At 46.6% G+C, this 26,587-nt stretch overlaps 1 protein-coding gene across 2 annotated transcripts in view; it reads left to right on the forward strand.

The window, feature by feature from the left end:
* MAP3K13 (mitogen-activated protein kinase kinase kinase 13) overlaps window positions 1-26,587 on the forward strand; it is a 184,017-nt gene that overhangs the window by 124,018 nt on the left and 33,412 nt on the right. For both annotated transcript variants that reach the window (XM_069089359.1, XM_069089360.1), the window contains one exon: window positions 10,748-10,850. The gene's annotated coding sequence lies outside the window, so the exon portion shown is untranslated. The remainder of the gene's footprint in view (window positions 1-10,747; window positions 10,851-26,587) is intronic.

Consider the following 26,587-nt stretch of genomic DNA (forward strand, 5'->3'; position numbering starts at 1 on the left):
CAGGAAGGCTGTTTCTTTCTTGCCCATCTAACTTGTTTACCATGTTGCATTTTCCATATGGTTCGTGTGTCCATTTGGAGCTTGTATTAGTGTATGGTACTAAGTATCGTTCTTTTTTTTTGTGGGGGGAAGGCAGGGCAATTGGGGTTAAGTGACTTGCCCAAGGTCACACAGCTACTAAGTGTATCAAGTGTCTGAGGCCACATTTGAACTCAGGTCCTCCTGACTCCAGGGCTGGTACTCTATTCATTGAACCACCTAGCTGCCCCACAAAGTATCATTCTAAACCTAATTTGTGTGAGTTGATTTTGAATCAGAAGGACCTGGGTTCGAATTCTGCCCCAGACTCTTACTCTCTGTATGATCAGGAGCAGGTCCCTACTTCCAAGGAGGCAAGTAGAGGAGCTCACAGTAAGGCAGCCTCTCCTGATGTAAATCTGTAGTAAGTCCAGGGAAATAGAAGTCAAAATGTTCCTGACACATGTGTGATTGATCTGAGTCCTTGGAAAAGATCTATTGGTTGACTAGGGCTAAGAAGGCATTCAATTCAGCGAAGACCTAGATAATCCCTGCACCCCAGGGGTAACTTCATAGGAGGAGCTGCTGAGCCTCCAAGAATGTGCATGTAATATGTATGGGGGGGGGGGTTCCATCTGTTCTCCCCCTCCTCTGTCACTGAGTTCTCTATTAGGGAGCTCAGATCCAGCCCTAATTGTGTCAGATCCTTAACCCTCATGACGCAGGCTAGACAGCCTTGTCCCTGACCTCTCTGCAGCGTCTGACCCTGTGACCCCCTCTCCTTGGTGACCTTGGTTCAGTGGCCATGTCTATGTGAACAACCTCCAGATCTATCTAGACCAAGGCTCCCTCCTGAGTGGGCTCCTATACCACCAACTGTCCGTTGGCTCTTTCCAACCTGCCATCCTGTTGGCAAACTCATCATGGCCAGATCAGAACTCACCATCTTTTTCCCAACCCCTCCCTTCCTCCCAGCTTCCCTATTTCTATCCAGAGTACCACTATCTGTCCAGCCTCCCAGGTTTGCCTTGTCATTGTCCTTCTCAACTCTCCACCCCACACTCTGCCATGACATCTCTTGCCCCTTCTCTCCACCCACACAGCCTCCGTTCTCATTCAGGCCCTGGCCATCTCTTGACTGTTCAGGCCATTTGTTGTAGACACAGATGCCCCCAAAGGGGCAGTGGGAATAATCTCATCAGAGCCAGCGCCTCCCTTGACACACTCCAGATCTGGGCGTATTTTTCAAGAAAACTGTCAAAGACACCATATGGGAGAAAGAGATCTTAGCAATCTCTTGGAAGGGACCCAACCCCAATCTTAGACCAATCAGTCTCCAGAAACCCAGAGTGCCTCCAACACACGAAAGTGAAAACAATGACAGATATCTAGGGTGTGTTTCAGTCCATGTTGAGATCTCCCCTGTGAACATTCTAGGTGATTGCAGGCAATTTATAAAAACTAAAATAATCAGAGCTAACATTTATGCAGCACTTGCCATGTGCCCCTCACCGTGTTAAGCACACACTCTCATTTAATCCCCACAATAACCCTGGGAGGTAGGTGTTATTATAATCCCCCATTTACAGATAAGGAAACTGAGGCAAGCAAAGGCTGGCTGACTTGTAAGTGTCTGAGGACAGATTTTAACTCAAGTCTTCAGACTCCAGGCCCAGCGCCACCTACCTGCTTTCTCACCTCTTAGCCACCTACTCCAATGAGACTATGGCCAGAGAGTTCCCCTGCCACTCACCCTCATGGGGACAGCACAACATGGATGCACCTTGGTCCAGCTGGCTCCTGGCCAAATGGAAGGACCCTTTCTTTCCCAGAGGAAAGGGCCCTGCTCCAGCTAGGATCCAAATAAAAACATTGTGTACATATTGTCTAATTACTTATCTGAATGTACACTATTTTCCCTTGTAAAATTTAAGTTCCTTCAGGGCAGCAAATGTCTTGTTTTGGGGTCCCCAGGGTCCAACACAGAACCTTGCATGTAGTAGGTTCTTAAAGAACTCAGCCGAACCAGATCAAGGGTCCGTGTGTCCCCTATGGGCTAGGGAGTGGAGACAGTGTTGTCTTGGGCTGCTGAAGCCCAACACCCACACGTAAAGGCTAGTCAAGATGCTCTGTCCCAAAGCAGAGACGTGAGAACAGACATCTGAGTTCATTCTTTGCCAAGGTGGGGGACGATGGGGATAGACATCATTATCTATTCTGCTGGACTTGGTATAATATATTTTTGAGTTTTGCTGGATTGCTGGTTTTTTTCCTTTAAAAAAATTATTTGCTGTAATGGAGGGGAACATATTTGGAAATTAACATAATGCAAAAGCAAATGATATAAATAAAAATAGTTCAGCAATCTCCCTTGGCCAAGATGCTAGCTGAAGTAACTTGGGAATTCCAATGGTCCTCTGTCTGGTGTGGGCCTGCACCTTCCCTTCTGGGAGCTCTCTCTTGAGCAGAGGAGCCCATGACAAGCTTTCTGTAGTCATACCGAAAAGCCCGTGTGCCCACAGGATACAGACAGTGCCAAATGTGACCAACTCATCTGGAGACACAAATCATCTCTGCTGAACGGAGGAGCGTTTTTATTTTGGTGTCCCCATTCCTGGTAGGGCATTGGATCCTTCAGAGCTAGAAGGGACCCAACTCACCGTGCCTCCAGACCATGTTGCTGCTCTGCCCTGGAATTCCTGGTACCAGCTCTGACCTTGAAGCCTCTGGTGCCACATGCACAGACATTGACTAGCTTTTCAAGAGCTACCGGGAGTAGGGAGCCCTCCCCCCAGAAAACCTTGATCTTTCCTCCACTGATAGCCCATGCCAGGGAAGAGTCTGGGTGCCATCTCAGAGCTGGTCTGCCTCCAGGATCGAGCAGCTCCCTCATTCACAATCGTTCCCCTCCTTGGATTAATATTTCCAGAGACGTAGGTTATATCTGTTTATAAACACCCCCCTCCCCCTTCCCCCCCAAAAAAGATATTTTCCACAGTGTGGCACTGACTATGCTGAAGACCAGAGCTAAACATCCCCAAAACAAGACAGACTTTGTCCCAGGGTGCCATCATGGTGCGGTCAGGGAGGAGTCATTCCTATGGTGACCATCATCCCCACACCATGCTATCGGTCCTCAGTCAGCTCACAGCACTGTGCTGTGTAATCACTGTCCCCAACATTCCCCCCACTTTGGTGAGGAAGGAAACCAGGGATTCCAAGTGCCAGAGGTGAGGACAGAGGGCATTTCAGGTATGGGGGTAACAGCATGTACAAAAGTGTGTTGACAGGAAATGGAGTATCATATGTAAGAAACAGCCAGAAGACTCATTGGACTAGATGGCAAAATTTGTGGAGGGGAATGATGTATAACAAGGTGGGAAAAGATAGGAGCCTCCCCTCCTCATGGAGAATATTTCTGAGTTGCGGACTGAAACTCAGTCTCTTAATTCCCTATCAGGTACCTAGATTCCCCTCTGTGTTGCCTTGTAACCAATGGGGCTTGGCCTGCAGACAAAGGGCGCCCCAGAAGGTTTTTTGAGCACAGGGGTGATGTATGCAAAGTTGTGTTTTGGGATGGTTGTCCTGGTGATTGTGTGTGGGAAGGCTTGGAAGGGACAGACTCAGTTAGGCAGGTTGACCAGGTAGCCCACTATTATAAGAGTCCCAGGTGAACCATTTAGAGAGGACTAGACCAGCCTTGGGGACTCAGAGCCCCTGGGAAGGAGAGGACAAGGCACCCAAAGCAGAAGTACCCAAGAAGTCAGGAGCCCTCATCATCCCCCACTCCCCCTCAAGCCATGCCCAGCTGGCCATCTCACCCTCCTACCTCCTCCTGTCCTAAAAGCCTGAGGCTGGGATTAACACTGGGGCCTAGGGACAGCTGGGAGGGGAGTGAACCCAGGCAGCCTCATATTGGGATGCCTTGGCCAAGGTCATGAGCTCATTTCCCCCCTGCTTTTATTCCCAAGCTCTCTCTGTTCCACAACAATTAAGCAGCTCTATGGAGTGCCCAGTGAGTGATAGGGCCTCTGGGGGCAGGGGGATCGAATAACAGAAATCACATATTATGCAAGGAACCCAGCCAGGAGGGAGACCCAGTGACTTCTGGTGACCTTGGCCAAGAAGCTTCCCCTCCACTGAAAGAGGGCCACTGTTAGCTGTACCTACATGGAGGTGACACTCTGGGGAGGGTGCTGTGAGAATCCCTTCACAAAACATTATTTATGTCGCCTATTATTGATGTTAAGAGGCAGCGATCATTGTGTGTGTGTGTGTGTGTGCGCGCGTGTGTATGTGAGTGTGCATGTGTGTGCGCACGTGTGTATGTGTTTGAGTGTGTCTGTGTATATTGTGTGCACGTGTACACACGTGTCTCTGTGTGTGACTATGTGCGTGTGCATGTGTGCGTGCGTGTATGTGTGTCTGTGTGTATATGTGTGCGTGCATGTGTGAGTGTGTCTGTGTGTGCACATGTATCTCTGTGTATGCGTGTGCGCACATGTGTGTGAGTGTGTGTGCGTGGGTCTGTGTGTGCATGTGTGTGTGCACGTGTGTGTGTGTGTGTTTAGGCATAAGGAGGACTGGTTGTGGGCTCTGGGAGACCTGGCCTCCCCTCTTGCTCTGACCTATGGTGGCCAATCACTTCCACCTCTCAGAACCCACATGAAAGTTCTCCACAGCTGTAAGTCTCCAAGCACTTGCCAGTCTGCATGGGTAGATGGAGTGTACTCACTGGAAGGCACCTTGGTGTTGAAATCGTAAGTCTGGTCCAAAAAGAAATATCGTCCCTTGAGGTAGCAGGTTGGTGGACAGATTGCTAGGAAACCTTGGGCTTAAATCCTGCCTCTTCCACTGACTTCCCACTCTTGGTCAAGCCCCTTCCCTCTGAGTGCTAAGTCGGGGGCCTCCCAACGGTTGGTTACACATCTGGATAAGTAAATCATGCTTAAGTGCATATCCCAGATCAGTGTATATTACTTGTTTACAAATCACATACATGTTATGTATCACTGAGCATAGACATTTAAAAAGCAGGAGATAACAATGAAATAAAATTGACTCAGTAGGGAGTCTTTGGAGTGAGGAGGTGCCATGGTCAGATCTGAGCTTTAAGATCAGTTTAACAGCTGAGTTGGGGATGAGACTTTTGTGGCAGAGAGAGCTGGCCTGTTGAAATAGTCCAGGTGTGAGATGGTGGGGGTCTCCTTAAGGGTGGTGGCGGTGTCAGAGGAGAAAAGGGGGCAGGAAGGAGGTGAGGAAACAGCCCATTGGATATGGAGGGGTGGGGGGGAGGATGATGTGCCCTCGAAGGGAGGGGAGGAGGCAAGGAGAGGAAGTCTATAGTATGAGATCAGCATTGAAGACCACATCCCATCCCTGACTGCTCATCTGGTGAGACTCACTATGTCCCACCCAAAACTGCCTAGAAACTGCTGTGGAGCTCAGAGCTCACCTTCCCAGGAGGCCTGCTGTGGCCACCAGGTGATCTAGGACATGTGTGGGGGGGGGGGGGGGGGAGCTTGCACAGGAGGCAGTGTGATGGTTCGCACAGGGAAGGGCTGAGTGGGACAGGGTTGGGTGATGAGGATGCATGTGGTTGTGTTGGAAATGAGCCCCTATGATGTGGGGAAGTTCAGATTTCACGTGCCTTCTCTCTCGCTGCTTAATCACACATCCCTTGGGTCAGGTCCCTGGGGGCTCCTACTCTGGAGAGCGCTGCTTATTCTGAATTTAAGCCATAAAGTTGCCATTTGCCCGAGTGGGGAGATTCCCCCCCAGCCCCGAATTCTGCTGACATCATCACTTTCGTTCCTGTTCTCATTTATTTGTGTGGTTGCTGTCCCATCTCGCTGGAAACCCACGATCTCAGAGAAATGTGATTAGAAATGAATTTTGGAGCTCAAAGTCTCGCCTGGTGCTAACCAGAGGAGAAAAGCCAAGCCAGGCTCTTATGTAATGATGAAATCCAAAGGTTTAGAACCTGTTTCTATATTTAGAGAAGAAATGGGCCCTCTGGTTGTTGGGCTTGTCAGATGCACTTTAGAGTGACTCAGTGGCAAAGGTGATCAGTTATCCAGAAAATCTTTGAACTCTAAACAGCTCATCTGGCCAGGGTAGGAGAGAGAACAGAACCCAACGGAAGGAGGAGGGACCTAATCACACTAGTTTTCTGTGCTTCTAAATCTAGCTTAAGAAAGAGACCAAGATTTAAATTCTCTCACTAATCTGCGGTACCAATGTGTACCAATCTGCGGTACGTGTGGCTTTGGAGGCCTCTATTGGCATCCTGGGCATGTCGGATCATTCTCCGGATCATTCTCCGTGCACAGGCTGTATTCCATCCCTCTCCCTGTACCCTCCCCTTCAGAGAAGCTCCCTGAAGGTAGGGATTCTTTTCTTTTTGATTTTCTGACCCCAGGGAGCTTAGAAAATGTCTCCTGAATTCTTCATTTTACAGATAAGCAAACTAGGCCCAGAGAGGGGAAAGGGCTCGTCCAGGCTTCTGGAGGTAGGAAGCAAAGCAACTATGATTTATGCAACTTTGCTACAGGCCAAGCCCTGGACAGACTGTAAAAGAAAATTGTAGAACAGCCACTGCCCTCAGGGAACCCATATAGGCCTGGATTCATTCAAACACAGGCTCTTTGGTTAAACATCCAATCCTCTTTCAAGGTCACATTGCCAGTGAACTATAGCAGCTGGGAGGTACAGTGGTTAGAGAGTTCCATTTCTACCTCAGACCCTTACTAGCTGGGGGATACAAGCTAAGTCACTTAGTTTCTGCCTCAGTTTCCTCATCAGTCAAATGGAGATAATACCTACCTGCCAGGGTCATTGTGAGGATTAAATGAAATATTTGTGAAGTTCTTCACAAGCCTTAAAACGCTAAAGAAATGATAACGGTTATTATTTTCCTCTCACATCTCCACCATAGAAACCATGATTTTAAATATCCCTCTGGGATCATAATTGTGTGGTTTTAAAAATAAATTAGTGACTCAGGGCAGTGACTTGATTCCCCAGAAATTTGGTAATGGATTAATTTCCACAGGTAGCCCAACTTAGTCCTAAAGTGATTTGATGATTCTCAGGCGTTTTTACCTAGCAGAGTCTAAGTTTGTGAGTCCCCATCTGAGAGAGCTGGTCCAACTGCCCCACACAGATGATAAAGGTCAACTCCTCCATCTCCTGAGGGAGGGGGGATGGACCCAAGGTGAAGACTGAGGCCTAAGTTTTCTGAATTGGCCTGTGTGATTATTTCTTTCCCTTGACTATGCATAGTACTTAAGAGAGTTTGGATTTTCTTTCTTTAATTGGGTAGGATTGTGGAGGGTGGCAGAGAAGTAGCCATAGCTCTGACAAAAGAAAAGAAAAAGAATAAGAAAAGGGCATCTTCAAAGTATCAATCAAATGCACAGAAATGAATGGAAGGAAGGTTTGATGGAAACACAGACTGGCAGGCTAGCTTTGAAAGTTATACATTGAATTTGTGATGCACCTCTTTAAAAAAGTAAGCTATACAGAAGAAAAATTCAGCTTCAATTACGATCCCCCTTTCCCTATTTCTGTTCTATTTTGTATATGGAAAGGCTCATTTATTTGTTGTTTGTTAAGTTGCACTTAACCCCTTCCTGTCTCCCACCCCCCAGCTCCCAGCTCCTTTTCATGGGTACTGCTGCTTGGCCAGATCTCTGCTCTGACCTCTTGAGTTTTTTAAACACCTGGTTAAGTTTGGTTCAGGGTCCCTGCCTGAGAGAGCTTTCTAATCTAATTCTGTCGTGGAACATGTTGATTACCTTAATGATAAAAAAAAAAAAACCCTGCATGCAGAGATGAGTGTCCTGAGTGGGTCAGGGCCTGCCCCGGGGCCACCCTCTGGGCACTGTGTGGAAGGCAGTGCCAGATTTGGCATTGGTTTGACTGGGTGTGAATCCCAGATCCACCCTTTATACCCTTGTGACCTTGGGGAAGACACTTCACCTCTATAAGCCTCAGTTTCCTCCTCTGTACAATGAGGGTTTGGATGTTAAGGCCCCTTCTAGCCCTAAATCTTTGAAATCCAGTTAAAAGAAATGGTAGGAGGGAGGCTAGAAAGTGAAAAGGAAAGTGCAAGAGGCAGCAGGGGGTATGCTGGGATGAGGAGAGAGACCCCCACCCCTGTAACTCTGGAGGTGGGGCCAGGGAATGAGGTGTGTGGGTCGTTGTTTGCTACAGGCAGCTGCCTTCTACCCCATCAGATTGTCTCCTGAACGAAACTGCCAGATAGCAAAGACCAAGGATGGCGTAGAACCCCTCCATGGGGCTGCAGGAATCTTGGGACCAAAGTCCTTGGAGTCCTGACCTGTGTGCAGGGAAGACAAGCCCACTGCCTACAGACGCTCCCTCAGCCTCCACCACCTGGCTCACCTTCCCTCCTGCTCCTTCATAGATCCAAGCTCAGAGGTCTTCTAGTTCAGCCCTCTCATTTGACAGATGAGGAAACTGAGGTCAAAAGGGGAGATGACTATGGGGCGAGTAAGAGCACCGGCTCCAGTGTTGGGACGACCTGGAGATCGAATCCCGGGCTCAGACACTTAGCACCCACCCAGAAACACCTGGCTGTGTAACCTTGAGCAAGTTACTTAACCCCAATTGCTTTAAAAAAAAAGGGGGGGGGAGATGACTAGCCCAAAGTCATACAATGGATTGACAGCGAGGATTTGAATCCAGCACCCCTGACTCCAAATCCAATGGCCTTTTGTGATAGTAAGGGCATTTAAAGATTCCCCTGTATTGGCTTGGTTTTCAAATTGATTGTGTTAAAACCCAGAGCTTGTTAATCCCACCTGTGGGATGGACTTGTTGATGTGAAAAGAAAGTCCTGAACTGGGAGGAGCTGGTGACGTAGATTTGGAGAGACAAGAGGGAGGCAGAAGATCTTTTTTGGAAGCAGCACCCACGTGGAGGCAGAGAGAGACTGAGAAGGATTGCTGAGAGCCACTTTGAATCACCCTGGACTTTTGAGACCTGCCCCCCTGAGCTGCCAAGGACTGAGGAGACATGGCTGTTTTGCTGGTACTTTGTCTGTCTGTTTTGATGTTCTTTTGCCAGATTTGTCCACTGGTGAAAGACAGTCCTGTTGTTGAAGAAGTCCTGAAACCTGGCTTTTGGTTAAGAAGCCCTGAGACTGTCCTGCAGACAGAGAGTGAATACTGTCCACTGGTGAGGGACAGTGCTGTTGTTGCAGGGGTCTGGGAACCTTTCTGTTGGTTCAGAAGCCCTGAAGAAGGATTTTCTTGTTGTATGTTTACAGAAATCCTGGGAGAGGGTTTTGCTAATGTTTTCAGGGGTTCTAGGACTGTTCTACAGACAGAGGATGAATTAATGGAGGGACTGGCAATGTATCTTGTGGCCTTGCTGAGCCTTGTCTCCCCAGGAACTAAGATTGCTGAGAACTTGCCTCGTGTCAAGATGAAGAAAAGACCTCCATTTGGGTATTAAGTGCTGTGTTTAAACTTGATGTAACTCTGGGGTAGATTCAGTTGAGATCCAGGGGTGGGGAACTTTTGACCTTTTTGTGCTCTGTGATTGACAAATGAAGGTACAGCCTAGGAGTGGAGAAGTATTTAGACCAGGGACTTTGTAATTGATTGAATGATTGGAAGGTCCTGGGGTGGGGTAGTCCTTGGAGATTATTTAATCACATTTAGTAAATGCTGTATTTGGAATGATGTCATGTTTTGATCTTCTCTGTTCTTGGTTGGTCACTGAATAAAATGGAGAGCCCCTATGCTGGTATTCTGAACCTGGGAAGTTGCCTTTCCTTGGTGTTACATTACACCTTTCTTCAGTGAAGAATAGTTAAATGTACATGTCCTTGGTCCTCATGAAAATACTCTTCCTGGCAGAGTGACTAAGCAAGGCTTGTTGTGGTTCAGTCGTTTTCCAGTCCTGTCTGACTCTCTGTGACCACATCTGGGGTTTTCTTGGCAGAGATAGTGGAGAGGTTTGCCATTTCCTCCTCCAGCTCATTTTACATATGAGGAAACTGAGGCAAACATGGTGAAGTGACTTGTCCAGGGTCATACAGTTAGAAAGTGTTTGAGGCTGGATTTGAACTCAGGAAGATGAGTCATCTTGACTCAAGGCAGGAGGTCGGTGCACTCTGGCGCCACCTTGTGGCCCTTACTGAGCAGGGCACCACCATCAAAATCTGCTGTGTGACCATGAGCAAATCCCTTTACTTCTGCCTGAGCCTCAGTTTCCTCATTTGTAAAAATGAAGTAACAGTAACGTCACAGAGCTCTTTTAGGGATTTCCTGAGACTTTGTCTACAAAGCCATTTTCAAATCCTAGTCATTACACTGTTATCCACTGGCACTCCCTGTGACCCCAGACCTTAGGGCATCACTTGGAATCCTGTCCCTGGAGTCAGCTCCAGGGCATCCCTCAGGCTGGGCTCCTGTCTGGCCAGGGTGATGCCCAATGCCTCCTCCTGGTGCTGTCCATGCCTAAGTGGAGGTGGAAAGGGTCCTCGGGACAGCTCACTAAACCTGGATCTTCCTGATGTTCCCCTCCAGATTGGACAAACCTTCCCACTCAAAGGAAACAGGCAGGAAGGGGAGTGAGGAGCCTGCCCAGCTCCTGGGACTGGCTACTCTCCTCCCTGCTCAGGCCCAGCTTCCTCCTTCCTTCCCTTGCCTGGCTGCAGGGAATAGTGAGCTGACTGTCTTCCGTCTGTTTATAGGTAATTGGGAAGGACAGAACAGCCAGTGAAGTCTCTGTCTCTGCAGATGACGCTGAGCTCTGCTGGGCATGGGGACATCAGGCCAGGAACGTGCCGCACCAAGGTAGGAAGGCTCACACGCTTCTCTGTGTCTGTCTTGTGTCTTCCCTGTGCAGTGAAAACTCCTTAAGAGCAGGGACTGGCTGTCAACACAGTGCATGGCACATAGGAGGGGCTTCACTGTGGGGAGCAGGCTCTCGGTCACCATGCGTGGGCTTGGTCGGCCCTCTCATGGATGCCCATGAGGGACAATGGCCACAGAGTCCTTATCCAGCCTCCACACCTGACAGAGAGGAAACTGAAGCCTGGAGAGGGGAGGGCGGGGAAGGGCAGGGAAGGGCAGGGCAGGGGACTTGCCCAGGGCCTAAAAATTCCAGCTCCAGAAGGGACCTTAGAAAGAGTCTCTTCCAACCTTCCCATTTTATGGAGGAAGAAACTGAGGCCCAGAACAGCTAGGTGACTGGTCCCAACTCATGCAGGAAGGAGCCATGGAGCTGCAGGTCTCTGGGCTTCCCATCGCCCCATTGGCTTCAGGCCAAGGGGTGGCCTGTGCTGTCACGTGCACAGAGGCTGCCACCCTGGAGAGGATCCTGGGCCTGGTGGGGAACTCCCTCTGCCGAGACCCACAGCCTGCCAGACCAAAGAAACACTGGCTCCGGGGGCGCTGAGGGAGCCCCAAGGGAAGAATCAACGTGAGGCTAGTTAGGGAAATCAGACCTGACAGTGGCTCAGGGCCGGGGCTTTGACGTTGGTTCTTCCCATCCACCCTGCCCAGGGTCACTCCGTCCTCCCCCTGCTGCCCCTTCGCCCCATGGACATGAACCAGTCCTAAGTTTAGTCTGTTCACAAACTAATGCTGTTAGTTCTCACAGGAGAGGGCTTGGGAGAGAGAGGACCAGTGTCTGCTATTTATTATCCAGGCAACCTGCTTCCCCAGCAGGGGACAGCTTGGGAGCCCTGTCTCCCAAGTCAGGCTACTGGGTTCAGATCTTTCCCCCATGTGGGACTTTGGACAATGCAGTCACTCCCTGGGCCTCAGCTGTAAAATGAGAGTACTGAGCTCAGTGAACGTTGGTCTTTGCTCTCAGGCCACCCAAAGGCTCCTTCTGGCCCCCCAGAACAGGGGCAATGAGGATAAGCAGTGAGCCCTGAGAATAATGCTGTTCCAGGAGGATGGCTCTTCTCCTGTGCTAGGATGGGCCAGGCTTCCCCCGTGGGAGCTTGACTTGCTGGCCTCGGGCAGATTTGCCCTGCAGCCCAATGCTGCCTGCCTCCACGTGGAACCACTTTTTGGTTGTAATTTGGGGAGAAGGTGGGGGTACAGGACCTGTGCTTTTATTGGAATGGGGAATCTCCTATGGTGCAAAATCCCTCCACCAAGAGCTGCCTGGGGGCTCCAAGATGGTAAACGAGAGTCCCCCAGCCAGTATGTACCAGAGGCAAGACTTGAACTTGGGTCTTCATGACTTCAGAGCTAACTCTCCATCCCACCAGACTCCTTGTCTCTCCACTGTAGTCCACACTGTGAAGTCTTTCAGAGGCCTCCTGAAACATCCATTTTGTTCAAAATTCTCCCTGAGCTCTTGAGATCAGACCCTTGGCCTCTGGGGCTCCCCATCATCCCCTGCAGACCCCAGTTGCCAAGATGCTTGAGGTGTAGCTGAACTAGTCAAACTGAACGTTTTTGGAGGTGAGTGGCCAAATGACCCTGGCTTCAGGTCATCAGCTCTGGGGCTGGGGACCCTGGGTTCAAAGCCCACCTCTGATGCTTACTACCAGTGTGATTTGGGGCAAGGTGCTTCATCTCAGGGGCCTCAGTTTCCTCATCTGTAAAACTCTTCATGACCCCATTTGGTATTTTTTTAAAGCAATCCAGGTTAAGTAACTTGCTCAAGGTTACACAGCCAGTTATTTCAGAGCCTGGATTGGATCCCAGGTCATCCCGACTCGGGCCAGTGCTCTTACTCACTGCACCACCTGGCCTCCCCTGGGATTTTCTTGACAAAGATACTGGAGTAGTTTGCCATTTCCTTCTCCAGCTCATTTGACAAATGAAGAAACTGAGGCAAACAGGATGAAGTGACTTGCCCAGGGTCACCCAGCTAGTGAGTGTCTAAGGTCAGATTTGGATTCAGGTCTTCCTGCCTCCAGCCCTGATGCTCTGTCCACTGCAGGGCCACCTGCTAGTCTTCACCAGCTCTCTCTAGGACCCTCGTTTAGGAGTCTTTCTGAAGCCCATTCCCAACAGAGTCGAGTGTACCAAAGGTACTTATTTACTATTAGCAAACAGAGACATTGACTAAATACGTATTGATTGTTTCCCATCCTGCTTTTGCTTCCTCCTCTTCAGACACTGCCCCTCCTTGGGCCCCAGTTTATTCATCCAGAAAATGAGGGGCTGGAGGCCAGATGAGCCCTGCGGCTCCTTCTACCTCGAGATCTGAAATCTGTTTTCTGTGTGTCCTCTTCCTTACGTTATGACTGCCTTGTTCATTCTTTGTCCCTTCTTTTCTGCTTCTTGTAGAAGCTTAGGAAGTGTTTGGAAAATCATCCTCTTCCTCCTCATTTTCCAATGGTACTCTTGGAGAAGGAAAGATGAAAGGGAGAATCCTTTAGGGAAAAAAAGCCAGAGAAGGCTCTCACTGGTCCATCCACGGCATGGAGCCAGGGAAACCCGAGCCAGCCCCCCCTGAATAATTTAGTGGCTTGTATCGATTTCCCTCCAGTGCACAGGGAAATGCACATTCTAGGACAATGATCTGATCCAAGAGGGAAGGATTAATTTTCCTCAGGTGAAATCTCTGCTCAACCCAAGAGCATGGTGTTCTCAGACACACTTTCAGGCATCTCCTGGATTAAAATATCACCATGAAGATAATAAAACTCAGCAGAAAAATATGGCAAAGCAGAAATAGAGCATTGGAAGGGAGCTCGGGACTCTAAGTCCTAGAAACAAAAACAAACAACCCCCCAAAAAACCTCAAACCACCTTCTCTCATTGTCACTTCTGGTAGCCAGCTACAATCCCTCTCTCATCCTCAGCGCTGTGAATAGATGAAAAAGTTGGGATCCATTTCATGGGATCCTATGACAAAGATTCAGAGCGGGGAAGGGGCCTGAGGGACACCTGCAGAAACACAGACCCAGAAAGTGGAAGTGATTTTCACCCTGCTAAGAAGTGTTCCTGGCAGGATTTGAACCCACTACCACTTTCCCACAGATGCAGGCCTCCACCCCCCTCTCTATGGGGCTCTAGTCCTGACCTTTCTCCCAGGTTCTAGACCAGCATCTCCACTGGTCCACAGGTCCTGTCTACCCTTGTGTCCCCCATGCACCAAGCTCTGAGCATGTCCTACTCCACATTCATTTTCTTTAACCCTATCTCTCCTGACATCAATATTTTCCCCCTTTTATGGTAGACCCTTGTCTAGTCTGTTGACAATCTTGCAATTACCTTTAGCTCCTACCTATCCTTTCCCTAAACTTCATCATCCACTTCTACAAGATTTTGAGTTCTAAATTTTCTTCCCCTCTCCAAGAAGGTCTGCAGTCTGATGTAGGCTATACATGTACACTTATATTAAAGATATTTTCACATTGGTCATGTCATTTAAGAAGGATCAGAACTAAAGGAGAAAACCACAAGAAAGGGAAAAAAAAGAGAGTCATTTACTCTGCTTAACTCTGCATTCAGAATCCATAGTTCTTTCTCTGGATGTGGATGGCATTTTCCATCATGAGTCTTTTGGAATTGTCTTAGATCCTTGCATTCCTGAGAAGCTGAGAAGAACTAAGTCAGTCATCACACAATGTGGCTGTTACTGTGTACAATGTTCTCCTGGTTCTGCTCATTTCACTCTGCATCAGTTCATGCAAGTCTTTCCCGGTTTTTCTGAAGTTTGCTTGAACACATCAATGAACACATCGTTTCTTATTAACAATAGTATTTCATTACACTAATATGCCACAACTTGTTCAGTCATCCTCCAATGTATGGGCATCCCCTCAATTTCCAGTTCTTGGCCACCACAAAAAGAATTGCTAAAAATATTTTTGTACATGTTGTAGACCTCACTTCCTTCATCTGCCTCTTGGATGCTCTTCCTCCTCCCCTTTGCCTTTTTGAACCATCCCACCCTCTTCCCCTCTAAAGGCTTAGTTCAATGTCATCTCCCTCAAGAAGACATTCCTTGATTCCCCCAGTTGTCAGTACCTCCCCAAATCTGTAAAATGGGGACAATAATACCTTTCACTCCTTACCTCCTACCATTTTTCTCAAGCTCAATTAAGATCACATACATAAAACACTTTGTAAATTTGGAAACATTGGACAAATGTCAGCTCTTAATCATTCTCAGCAGTTCCTTGGGCTCCCGCTCTCTGTCCTGTTGCTGTTTGGGGCTGGCTGTGTATGCTGCTGCATGGTCATGTTGCGGGGGTGGCTGGACTGGGCTCCTCTCAATGTGCAGCTAAAGCACTGATCCTCTCTGGCAGGAGCAAGTGTCCTCTTTGGTTTCTGGGAATTGCCGACCTTGTGTTATCTCAGCTTGCAGCCTGTTCGATATAAGTGGACTCTAACTAGTCAGATTTTTTTTAACCTAGAAATTTGATCTCTAGTACAAATATGGCAGCAACTCCTTTTTAAAAACCTTAATTACTGCCTTTTGTTTTTTATCAAAATTGTTTTTCCTTCAGATAGGAAAAACAAACAAGAATAGCTCATCTTTTACCCCTGTTTTTGGGTCACCTGCCCTTTATCAACCCGCTTTTTTTACAGCTGCATCATCTCTGAGCTAACCAGCTCCCACCAGGTTCAGTTGAGTTCAGGGCCACCAAGCACTGTCCTTGGTGCTGAGGGAGATGCAAAGATCCATTGAGACAGGTGTGTCACTTGAAGAGATAGAGAAATTCCAAATGACATTGATGGCCAAGTCCTCAGGGCTCAATAGTGAAAGCCAGGAAGGTGGGGCCCAGGGATGCTTTGATCCTGCAATATATTGGTCCTTCCATCCTTTAGGACCGAATCACTTGGATTTGACATTTGAAGGTTCCCGAAATATGGACCCTAGAGATCATTGAGTCTGATCTATTCCTTTTTCAGCTAAATTCATTCAAATATTCAGTCATCCATTCCCATAAACACTTTTATTTATTTATTTAGTTGGGGGGGAGGCAGTTGGGGTTAAGTGACTTGCCCAAGGTCACACGACTAGTAAGTGTTAAATGTCTGAGGCCAGATTTGAACTTAGGTCCTCCTGATCCCAGGGCTCGTGCTCTATTCACTGCACCACCTAGCCGCCCCTCACAAACATTTTTATAGACTGTTTTATTTTTGTCTTTATCTTCTCCATACCTGCGATGAAGGAGGTGCTTAATAAGTGTTTGAATAGGCACCTACAATGTACTGTCTCTACCAGCAAAAAACTGGAGTAGCATACATTGACAAAGACAAGGCTGGAGTAACCTTCTAGTATTCAGTTGGTATTATTCCTCAATTGATTTTCTTTGTAAATTTTGACATTGGCTTCAGAGTTTGGAATTTTACCCGTAAGTCCAAGAAATTGGTCTATCATTATTTTGTGCCCCAGAAGTTATTGCCAACATGGCAAAAGTTTCTAGTAGGCTTTGTCACTCCCTTTATTTCTCTTCCCCAGGTTCATTCAGCACATTCTCTCATCTGTTCCATTCAACAAACATTCATTAAATATCTACTGTATGTGATATATTATGTTGGGTACACACCAATGAATCACACATAGTTTTTGCTCTGCAATCTGATGGAGGTAAAAGGAAATGTGTGTTTGTGTGTGTGTGAGAGAGAGAGAGACAGACAGAGAGTGAGAGAGAGAGAGAGAGTGAGAGAGACAGACAGTGAGAGAGAGAGAGAGAGAGTGAGAGTGAGAGAGACAGACAGAAAGAAAGAGAGTGAGAGAGAGACAGAGAGAAAGAGAGTGAGAGAGAGAGATAAGGTGCTTGGCATATAGTAGGAGTTTAATAATTGTTTGTTAATTGGTAAGTAGAATGTAAATTTTAAAAATACAATAGGGGTATAAAAATGCTATGAGATCAAATGACTAACAGATCATAATCATCTGGAAAATCATGGGAGACCACAAAAGAGCAGAGCCTTGAAGAATGGATGGGGATGATGGGACAGGACATTCCAAACAGAAGAAACTATAGAAGCAAAGACAAAGAGGTGGGACAGCATGGAATGCGTTCAAAGAATGACAATAAAAGTAGCTGAGAGAAGGTTAAGATAGCCAATAGGAGTCAGATTGTGTTGAGGCTTCAAGGTTGGCTCATAGACTTTCTACCTTTTTTTTTTTTTGGTGGGCAAGAGGGAGCTATTCCAAGGGGAGGTAAGAACTGCATGAGGGAGATTGGGCCCAGAGAAAGTGAAGTGACTTGTTCATGGCCCCATTTAGTTAATGATGAAGCTGGGACCACAGTGTGTATCAATGTCCTCCACGTTGGATCCTGACCACCAATGTGAGTTGAGTCAGTTTACCTCCCTGGGCCTCGGTTTCCTCTTCTGTAAAATAAGAGTTAGACTAGATGGCCCTTGAAGTCCCTTCCACCCTAGATCTATGAACCACTCCTACTGAAGCCAAATATTGCAAATATTGGCAGACACCAACATGGTGTGAGTTATTTTTTTTATGGTTGTTTCTTTTTACTAATGAACGGAGTGTTCAGTTCTGCAGACTAGAGGGCAATTCCCTAGGGAGGACTTTAATGTACGAAACAAGACATTAACAAGAGGGGGTTCTGTTTGATCAGGAAGAACTTCTAGAATGTAAAGTTCTCTGAGCACTCAAAGAAGCCACCAAAGGGGCTTGAGGGCTCTGGGGGAAAAGAAGAAAACCAAACAGAAATCCCTGGAGCAAGACCCTTTGAGGCCACTTGCAATCAGCATTTGAGATTGTGCTGGGTACATTTTGTCCCTCCTGACATGCAGGGTTTTCATCTGAGAAGGGCCCCCTATAGAAGGGAGAAGGCTTGGGAGAGTCCAAACTCGCTGAGGCGTTACTGGCTCCTGAGTGTGGCCCTAGAAGACCTGAAATGGCCAAGTTCAAGCTGTTCCCTGTGTTGGTACACTCATGACAAGGCAACTTAGAGGCCAACAGAGGAGCTCTGGAGCAAGCTCTTGGCCCCCACTGAAGGGAACATTGTCCTTCTTTAATCTTTTTGCCCCCAGTAAAGCTTAAGGAAAAAGCTCCCACACACACACCCTACACCCCACCATCTCCACTCACCATGGGCACCTGAAAGTCTCACAAGATTTTTGGTTACAGTCAAGAGCTCTTTTAGATTTGAGTATTTTTCTTTTATTCTAAATCTTCAAAATTGAGTACCTTTTTTGTCAAGAATGTGTTGTTTATTAACCAGAATATTGGACTAACAAGGACTTCCTATTTACCCCTGCCTTGGCCAGCCTGTCCCTGGTATGTTGTGTTCATTTCTGGGCTCCGTATTTTAGGAAGGACATTGGCTAGCTAGGGAGCATCTAAAGGAGAGTGTCTGGGGGGCATGTCATGGCAGGTCTGGGTAGAGGAATTGGGCATGTTTAACTTGGACAAGGGAGGCCTTGGGTTCCTAGCTTCATGTATGGTGCTTACATGGAAAAAGCTCAAGTGAGCACAGATCTATAGCTTCAAACTTCCTCAGGGGCCATCTTGTCCAATCTTTAAGTTCACAGTTAAGGAAACTGAAGCAGACTGAAGTGACTTACCCATGATCTCACAGCTACTAAGTATATGAGGTGAGATTTGAACACAGGTCTTCCTCACTCCAGGTCCAACATCTGTACATGGTGACATACCACTCAGGTTAGATGTTCTCTTTGCTCCCAAGAGGAAAGGGTAGAAGTCACAAAGAAGCTTTAGGGTCAGAGTCAAGAGAAACTTCTTAATGATGAAAGTTCTCCAGGAGTGGAATAGACTGGTCATGGTAGAAGGTAGCAGGCTCCTCCTCACTAGCAGTCTTTAAAGTAGACTGGGCATGAGATGGCCTCTGGGATGGATTGTGGGGATTCCCTGATTCCGAGTCCCTGATGCTGCTGAGTAACTGAGTTTCCCATATTATTAAATGAAAAAAAAAAGGATTCGCAGCATTAATTAAATCCTATTGCCAAGCAGAGAATGGGAAGGATTCTGGGGCTGAGAGCTGGGAGGGACAGGAGAGGTCAACTAAGCAAGAGGAAGACACTTGTAGGGGATCACTGAGCTTGTGGCTGGGGGTCCTGGGAACCTTCTCAGCAGTTATGTTAACTAAATGTTGACATCCCTCTCAGTCACAGAGCAATGTCCTAGACCTTGGGGGAATGTATCAAGCTTAGATGATAATGATCGTGGTGCTTGGGTAGAGGAGGAAGCTGTCCTGGAGAAAGGGAGAGGGAGGACATGCGGCCAGAACTCGGGGGCTCCAAGAATCTGAGGAGAGAGGAAGATGTTCATTTCAGTCATCAGTGTCAGATCTGGGATCAGAAGCTCTCACTGAGGGGGAGGAGGACCATAGCCAGAGCGTTGTGTGTACTTCTGGGCATTGCATTTTGGGAAGGACATTGTAAAAAGGGAGCAGAAATAGGGCAGAAGCGTTGAAGATGCTGAAGCATTGTAGGCTATGCTATGTGAACATCAGTTGCAAAACTGGGGAATATTCAGTGTAGAGAAGAGAGAACCAAGGCAGGGATATGGAGGGCTGGCATGCAGAAGAAGAATTAACTTTGTTCTGTTTGGCCCCAGAGGAGAGAGGGAGAAGCCAGGACAGGGCCTGGTGGGGAATCACAGAGAGGCAGACTTTAGGCTTGAATGGAAGAAAAACTTTTACCCCTTAGAAGTATCTCAAGAGGAATGAGCTGCCCCAAGAAGTAATGAGTTCCCCATCCCTGGAGGGAGGCAAACAGACACTGGAAGGCAAGGTCAAGTAGGCTGTAGAAAAGATTCCTGTCCTGGGAGAGGTTGCATGAGCTGACCTTTGAGGTCCCTTCTAACCCTGAGATTCTGTTATTCTGTGGCTGTTGCTGAGGGGAGTAGGCTTGCCAAGTTGGAGTGGTACACCATTTGTTCAGAGAAGTCTTTGGTTGAGTTTCTGGGATGATACTTAGGTTCATTAAGTATTTTAGTTGGGTTGTTGGATTTGGAGGTGGGGGGAGCCCACAAACAGCTCTGGGGAACTGGCAAGTGGCAGTGAAGAAGGTCTTTTTCTCAGATTTGGCCCAGGGCATTTAGAGAAAGATACTCAAAGCCCAGGGTGTGCAATCTTTGGGCTCCAGAATGTTCCCAATGGTTCAGAACAGACGACCAGGCCTTGGCTTGTGCCAGGAGTAGTACACACCCAGATGGGTCTCCGAGGTCCCTTGGGAACTTGTTCATCTTGCCCTGTGGAAGTCATCCAGCCCAGCACCAGCTGTTGGGATGCAGTCAAAATGTCTCTAGCTTTGGCCTCTGGGAGGGAAGGAAGGATGGAGAGTGATTGAGGCCAGATGGCTCAAAATGCATTTAGACAGCCTTTCTCCCTCCTTCTCTTAATGAATTCTTTGCTCTCCACATTTTACTGCGATAATGTGTTTTCTCCTTTTTGCTCAGTAGTCTGCTTTTGGGTACAGTTGGTATTGTGCTGAGCCTTCTGAGGCTAGAGCCAGAGAGTCATGGGAAACTGCCCTGATGATAAATAGGGTCCACCTGGTGAAGGAAATTGGGGCTATGCTATGGGACAGGGGCACAGTGATGTTAGAGCTGCCTGGGCTGCCTCTGTATGACTGATGGGTAAACGTAGGCCAAGACTGAGAGAGACTAATGAAAGGGGGTTGGGGGCTGGTGAACCTTGAGAGACAGATTGAGTGGACATGTTCAGGAAGGGAGGATTTTCCAGATTTCTAAGGAATGAATTTCTGTAAGGTCCTTTGGCATGCATTCCTATGTTCTCCCCTTGACCGTTATACCAGTAAGGTCAAGGAGCATTAGCACCATTGTCCAGAAAGCCAAGCAAGAACATTACTGGAGGCAGTAAGTAAAGGGACTATGTCATGATGGCAAAATGGTGGTGAACTTGGGCTCATACATCCAGAGCCAGAAGGAACCACAGAGGCCACTGAATGCAACACCTTAATTTTACACATAGAGGAACTGAGGCCCAGGAAGGGTAAAGTGACTTGGGTCCATAGGGTTATTTAGAACTGGAAGGGGCCTCAGAGACCACATAGTCTAACTTCATTATTTTATAGATGAAGAAATAACTGAGGCCAAGGGAGGTTAAGGGATTTACCCAGGGGTCACACAGATAGGGAGGATTTGAACCCAGGGCCTTTGACTCCAAAGCTAGAGCTTATTTTACTTTTTCATATATGTGCATATTCATATAATATGTAGAGAGATAGGTAATTTACCTCTCTTCTGTCCTTCTGACTCTCATTCTTTCACTCCTACTGACCTTCTTCATTAAACTCATGAAACTAATCTTGAACATTTATTAAACACCTCCAGTGTGCACCTATAGACACTAGTAGGTGCCTGGAATATAGAAACAAAAACAAAACAGACACTGCCCTCAAGGAGCTTACCTTCTATTGGGTGGAAATAATGTGGGCATACATAAATAAATTGTGATAGTAATGGAATGTGGAGATTCCCCTGTATTGGGCTTGGTTTTCAAATTGATTGTGTTAAAACCCAGAGCTTGTTAATCCCACCTGTGGGATGGACTTGTTGATGTGAAAAGAAAGTCCTGAACTGGGAGGAGCTGGTGACTTAGATTTGGAGAGACAAGAGAGAGGCAGAAGAACTTTTTTGGAAGCAGCACCTCGTGGAGGCTGAGAGAGAGACTAAGAGAATTGCTGGTGGCCGCTTTGAATTGCCCTGGACTTTTGAGACCTGCCCCCTGAGCTGCCAAGGACTGAGGAGACATGGCTGTTTTGCTGGTACTTTGTCTGTCTGTTTTGATGTTCTTTTGCCAGATTTGTCCACTGGTGAAAGACAGTCCTGTTGTTGAAGAAGTCCTGGAACCTGGCTTTTGGTTAAGAAGCCCTGAGACTGTCCTGCAGACAGAGAGTGAATACTGTCCACTGGTGAAGGACAGTGCTGTTGTTGCAGGGGTCTGGAGACTGTCCTGCAGACAGAGTGAATACTGTCCACTGGTGAAGGACAGTGCTGTTGTTGCAGGGGTCTGGGAACCTTTCTGTTGGTTCAGAAGCCCTGAAGAAGGATTTTCTTGTTGTATGTTTACAGAAATCCTAGGAGAGGGTTTTGCTAATGTTTTCAGGGGTTCTAGGACTGTTCTACAGACAGAGGATGAATTAATGGAGGGACTGGCAATGTATCTTGTGGCCTTGCTAAGCCTTGTCTCCCCAGGAACTAAGATTGCTGAGAACTTGCCTCGTGTCAAGATGAAGAAAAGACCTCCATTTGGGTATTAAGTGCTGTGCTTAAACTTGATGTAACTCTGGGGTAGATTCAATTGTGATCCAGGGGTGGGGAACTTTTGACCTTTTTGTGCTCTGTGATTGAACAAATGAAGGTATTTTACTTATGTTTGGAAACTAATCTCCATTTGAGAAGAGGGGCTTTGTGGTGGACTAAATGAAGGTACAGCCTAGGGGTAGAGTAGTATTTAGACCAGGGACTTTGTAATTGATTGAATGATTGGAAGGTCCTGGGGTGGGGTAGTCCTTGGAGATTATTTAATCACATTTAGTAAATGCTGTATTTGGAATGATGTCATGTTTTGATCTTCTCTGTTCTTGGTTGGTCACTGAATAAAATGGAGAGCCCCTATGCTGGTATTTTGAACCTTGGGAAGTTGCCTTTCCTTGGCATTATATTACAAGCATATATACAAAGTAAAGGTCATTTGTCAGGGAAGGGGAAACACTCGAAGCTGGGGAAGTCAGAAAAAGTCCCATGTAGGGTTGACACTTGAGTTAAGCTTTGAAGGAATCTAGAGTTTCCAACAGACAGAGGTGAGGAGGTCACACATTCCAGGCATGGGGGACAGAGAGTGATTCTCCTTGGCAGAAGAGCAGAGAGCATGAGAAGAAAAGTTTGAGATGCTAGAATGTTGTAGAGGGTCTTGAATTTCAGACAAAGGCCTTTGAAATCTATTCTGGAGCATGGCTAATATGGAAATACATTTTGCATGACTGCACATGTATGATCTATATCAAATTGCCTTCTCGAGGAGGGGGAGGGGAAAGAGGGAGTGAATTTGGAACACAATTTTTTTAAAAAACTAATGTTAAAAGTTGTTTTTACATGTATTTGAAGAATTTTTTAAATTTTTTAAAAAGACATTTTAAAGAAATTTATTCTGGAGGCAAAAAGAAACATTTTAAGCTTTTGGGGCAGAAGAGTAATCTCATCAGCGCTTCTTCATTAAAAGTTTTTTCTGCTAAGATCCCAAGAGTTGGGTACCAGTTAGATATGTCACATTGTACCATACACTCTGGACAACTTCCCTAGGGAGCGACTACTATTTCAAGGTTTAAGGGTTATCCTATGGGACTAAAACATAGCTCAAGAGCCCCCACCAGTGTGCTTCCCCTTAACAGTTGTCCAGTTGACACAGTTCTAATAAGAAGCATTTATTAAAGTGGCATAGGAAGAAAAGCAGCTACAAAACATTCTCTCACAAACCTAGGGCACCCTCTCCCACAAATATACACGATATCTTTGAGAAGAAAGGCAATGAAAGATACACGTGGCCAAGAGAACTCATATCATCCCCACTCGGCCCATACTTCAGGGCCTTCCAGTCCTCTGTGGAGTCCTCCCACAGTGAACCTCTTGACAACCAGGGCTAGTTTCTCCCTTGAGTCTGCAGTTGGCTCTCTTCTCTCTTGCCAGGGGGTCACATTACTTAAAAATTATTCCTTCCATTAGGTTAGTAAAGAGTGTATGAATCTCTGTTCCCTCCTGGAAGCTGTCCGCTGTGCCTCAAACTTTCTGATTTACTACTAACTAGGGTGTATACCACTGGGTGGATAGTTCAGCTGCTGTTAGACACTGTTAGCTGTCTAACTCTTCTACTGTTCAGTTGTCTAATCTAGGGCCATTGTCAGTATTTTTGCCTCTTCACGGACACACTCCCCTTTTAATCCAATCAAGGGATTTTTTCACCCTTTGCAGGGGAGTTAAGGGCAGCTAGGTGGTGCCATAATGCATAGGTTGTCAGACCTGGAGTCAGGAAGACTCTCCTTCCTCAGTTCAGATCTGGCCTCATACTTCCCAGCTGTGTGAGCCTGGGCTTCACTTCACCCTTTTGGCCTCAATTTCCTCATCTTTAAAATGAACTGGATAAGATGGCAAACCACTGCAGCATCTCTCCCAAAGAAAACCACATATGGGGTCACGAAGAGTTGGATGCAACTAAAAGCAACTGAACAACAATAAAAGGGAATGAAGGGCATCTCCTCATCTTTACCCTTAACCTGACACCATCCTATCTGCCCTTTGCTTTCAAAATGTAACTCCATTGGCCATGATGGGGATGGAGTGGAGAGATGGGAAGCAATTGGTCAAAGACCAACTACCCCCTACAGTATTTACAGGCAAACCTACCAAACATCCTGGATTGATTCTTCTAAAACATGATAGCAATCAGATCATTTTCTTTTAAGGCATGCTCCAGTCTTCCCTTCCCAGTGAAGCATGCCTTGTCTCTTCTGGCTGTTAATGCCCCACCTCCCTTCCATTTAACCTTGAAATGTACTTATTTGTGTACATGTTGTATCCACTAGTAGTGCAGAAGATTTCCAGGATCAAAGGCTGCTTCACTTTTGGTCTTTTTGTCCTCACAGTGACTTTTGCATAAGTGCTTTTAACAACAACAAAAAAGTATAACGCATTTTTATTGATGTCTTTTAAAAAAATATCCCAATAGTTTCCTGTTGTATTTTTCCCTTTGCCCCTCCAAAAGAGCCATCCCATATAACAAAGTAAGAGGGGAGAAAAATCAGCACAACTGATCAATACATTTAGAAAGTCTCAAAGTATGAGCAATGTGCAATATTTGGAGACCTCTCACCTCCTAAGGGGTGAGGTAGGAGTGTCTTCTCATATTTCTTCTTCGTAATTTTGTAACGTTCACTTTTTGATCTGTATGTGTGGTTGTTTTGTTTCTATTTACATTATTATGTAGATTGTACATTGTGTAGATTCATTGTGTATATCGTTTTCTTGATCCTGCTTACTTCACTCTGTATCAGTTCATGTAGACCTGTCTAGATTTCTCTGTATTCACCGCAGTCATCATTTCGCACAGTTCAGGAATATTCCGTTTGCTTAGCCATTTCTCAGTTATAGGCACCTACTTTGTTCCCAATTCTGTGTTAACACAAAAGGTACTGCCATAATATTGTGGTGTACAGGAAGACTTCCTTCTTATCAATGGCCTCCAACAACTGTGTGCAGCTCTGCCTATCTTCCCATAGCTCTTCTAACCTTAGTTCACACCTTTTGGCCTATTTGCTAATTTGCTGGGTGTGAAATGAAAATTCCTGGTTGTGTTGACTTGTATTTCTCTGATTTTTAGTGATTTGGAGCACTCTTTTCATGTGCTTATTAATAGTTTGTGATTCTCATATGCTTCTACCATTTATCTAATGAAGTATTGCTACCTGGTAGACTCATAAATGTTTGTAGAATTGGATCCAGTCTTTCTCCAGCCCCACCCCTAGGATTAAACAGGCCAGAGTCCATCCAACCATGCCAGCCTCCTCCAGGAAGCATGGTTCTTTGTGGTTTCCCTTTCCTGTAAGTCCCAGCCCAGCAACCTCTATGATTCTTTGAACTCAATTCAATTAAATGCAATTGAACAAACATTGATCAAGTGGATTCTGTGTCTAGAGTGTTGTGCTAGGTGCTAGAGGGATGCAAATGGAACTCCATTGTCAGAGACTCTCCAAGCCCAAAGAGTCCAGGGACACCCTCTGGGCTTTTGCCCCTTTCTTGGTTTGTAGTCCCCTCCCAGGAAACCTGGAAACATATTAATCCTGTATCTGCTATCCTGAGACTTACCTGAAAGTCCAAGGTGTGGATTTCAAGGAAAAAGCTTCACTCAGAGGATTATAGGAAGGTAGAGAGGGGCAGCTAGATGGAACAGTGAATAGAGCACCAGCCCTGGAGTCAGGAGGACCTGAGTTCAAATCAGCTTCAGACACTTAATACTTACTAGCCATGTGACCTTGGGCAAGTCACAACCCCAAGTGCCCTTCCCTCCCCTCTCCAAAAAGCAAAACAAAAAACAAAAAAAAAGGTAGAGACCTCCTTGCCTACATGTCTAGTAAATCCCTCAGATCATTTGAAGCCCTGAGTATGAGTTTTTCCATGGCGAAGTCCCCCCACCTCTGAGTCCTGTCTTGACTAGTTCTTCTTGTTTAAAAAGGAGAGATTTGGTGGCCTGTTTCTTTCTCTACCTCCCTGGCTTCCTCATGGCTCTATAATGGGGGCATCCAGTCTACCAGTTTCTCAGGCCTAGAATTCTCCATTCTTTCCATCCCATTCCCATGTAATTGGATTTTCTTCCAGTAACCTCTGCCCTCCAGCTCTTCCTTCTCATCTCTAATCCTCCTCCCCTCCCCACCCCCACTCCCATGGCCATGCAGACCTTTAGGCAAAAACAGCATTCATTTAAAAGCAGGAAAAAGGGGTTCAATGCCACTTAGGCCATGCAAAATTTAGAGAAACCATTGTCCCCTATTTCATGAAAGGTATTGTCCAGTGACCAAAACTTGTGTCATGTCCTTGAGAGCAGTGGGAAGAAAATGTCAGACTAACCTCTGCAGGGTCCTGCATGTTTATTGTG

The sequence above is a fragment of the Petaurus breviceps genome, unplaced genomic scaffold (assembly GCF_028583685.1).
Source record: "Petaurus breviceps papuanus isolate PSGF00001 unplaced genomic scaffold, PetGlider_PUasm1.0 186, whole genome shotgun sequence".
Taxonomy (NCBI): domain Eukaryota; kingdom Metazoa; phylum Chordata; class Mammalia; order Diprotodontia; family Petauridae; genus Petaurus; species Petaurus breviceps.